The following is a 1975-nucleotide window of genomic DNA, read 5'->3' as shown; positions in this document are numbered from 1 at the left end:
CTCCTGCTCCTCCTCGGCCCCTCCTCCTCCTCCTCCTCCTGCTCCTCCTCAGCCCCTCCCCCTCCACCTCCTGCTCCTCCTGCTCCTCCTCCTGCCCCTCGTCCTCCATCCTCCCCACCCTTCTGTCATTTTCCTGTGTCGGTCTACCTTCCACTTTTCTTTCTTCTTTATTTCCTTTATTTCTTCCACCCCAGTTCTCCTCTCCTTCTCCCTCCCTCCCTCTTCTTTCTCGCTTATCTTTTATCTGTCTTTTCTTTCTTCCTGTGTTTCTTCCTGTACTTCACTGCCTCCTTCTCTCTCCCTCCTCTTCTCTCCTCTCTCTCACAACCACTTGAAGAGACACCATGAGCCTGGGCCCTCCCCTGCAGCTCTCTCTCTCTCTACTCCTTAAAGAAAGCAAACATCTTTTCCCAGGCCTTTCCCTGACCCCATCTTTGCAGAGAAAGGGTTTCCAGAGGGCAAAGCCTGGGCCACAGCACAGGTGAGTCCTGAGGGCCCTGCCTCTGCTCGGGGGAAGGGGCTCCAGAACGCTGAGCTGTGAGCACCTAATTCTCTGGACAGTCCCCAGAGGCCATTTCCACAGCCCTCAGCCACCAGCTGCCCCGAGGAGCTGGCTGGACAAGGCTCCAGGGCTTCCAGAGGCCTGGCGACCTCCTCCAGCTGGCCGTGGAGGGCCACAACCTGGCCTCTGCTGGGCAGCCAGCCCTGAGCCAGCCAGGTCATCCTCTGCAAGCTGCCTGCCACCCCCACCAGCCCTCCCTGCACAGGCCTCCCTCTCACAGGTCCCATGCCCCTTCTTCCCAAGCTGGATCAGGTAGGCTGTCACTGCTGGAGGATCCACCCGCCCAGCCCAGAAGAAGCCATTGAAACTGAAAGGAACACTGAGATTATCCAGCAGCTCCGTTCCCCAACTCATCACTCCTGCCCACGTGGGGAGACAGGCGTGAGAAGGAAGGGGCATGCCTAGCGTCACACATGAAACCTCAGGCTCTGCTTCTGCCTGACGGCTCTGCTCAGCACGCCCAAGGCTGAGAGGAGACATTGGGGGTCATGTGGGGCGGGCAGGGAGGATGTAGGGATTTGTGGGTCGGGAGCAAGGGAAGATCCCCGCACCCACTACCAGGTTCCCTGAGCATCTGTGCTTCCTGTGACGACCCTCGCCCTTGGCAGGAACGACGTTGGGAAGTCTCCAGGTCAGACCCAGCTTGGAAGCAAGTTCATCCTCACTGCCTGTCCTTCTGCCATGTAACACCCGCTTCCTGCTTTGCTCCCCAGAATCCTCAGGAAGGGGATTTGTGTTTTGCCATGACTGGCTAGCCTGAAGGCATAGGGCTCCGTAGCTGGGACAGGAATGGGCAGGAGAAGCAAGAGTCGGAGCTCCGAGGGGCCCGGGGTGGCCTGGGGAAGGAAGGTGGTCAGCAGGCTGGGGAGAGCCTCTAGGTGGTGAAACATCACCCCCCACCCACCCCAAGAGAGTGCCCACCCTCAGACCTGCCGTCCACCTGACTGCAAAATGCCCACCTTCTCCCTGACTTCCCTCCCCTCACCTCCCTGAGAACAGCTAGAGCCCCCTCCTTCACCCGGCCAGGCCACCAGCTTCCCTTCTACAAATATTTGTGTCTCTGAAATGCTCCATTGTTATTGTTTCAAGACCCTAACATTTAAAAAAAATTTTTTTTTAATAAAGGGAAAAGAAACTTGCAAATGTTTCTTGAGCATCAAGAGGGTGTTGCAAAACCATGATCCTGATGAGTTCGGAGTAGCAGGATTTAAAACATGCGGAGTGGTTTTCACAGGAATGCTTGGCGCTGAGAGGGTTCAGGATGTATTGGGGATGGGGTGGAGTTTCAGCTTGGGGGGGCTGATAAAAGAGGAGCAACCCTCAGCCTTCCAGGCCCCTCTCAAGAAGCGGGCTCAGCCAGAGGCAGAAGAGGGTAACACCTCAAGCCCCAGAACCTTGCACTTCACAAACCAC

General features: G+C 57.0%; 1 long non-coding RNA gene across 1 annotated transcript; it reads left to right on the top strand.

Moving 5' to 3' along the window:
- The first annotated feature begins 261 nt into the window (after positions 1-261).
- On the top strand, positions 262-1701 carry LOC108291402. Its single transcript, XR_001819883.2, has 2 exons — positions 262-481; positions 806-1701. It is a non-coding gene; the product is annotated as an uncharacterized LOC108291402 (long non-coding RNA).
- Positions 1702-1975: the final 274 nt, after the last annotated feature.

Source organism: Cebus imitator, unplaced genomic scaffold (genome assembly GCF_001604975.1).
Source record: "Cebus imitator isolate Cc_AM_T3 unplaced genomic scaffold, Cebus_imitator-1.0 Scaffold18, whole genome shotgun sequence".
Classification (NCBI taxonomy): Eukaryota; Metazoa; Chordata; class Mammalia; order Primates; family Cebidae; genus Cebus; species Cebus imitator.
The sequence above is the reverse complement of the archived record's forward strand: the minus strand, read 5'-3'. Positions and strand labels throughout refer to the sequence as shown.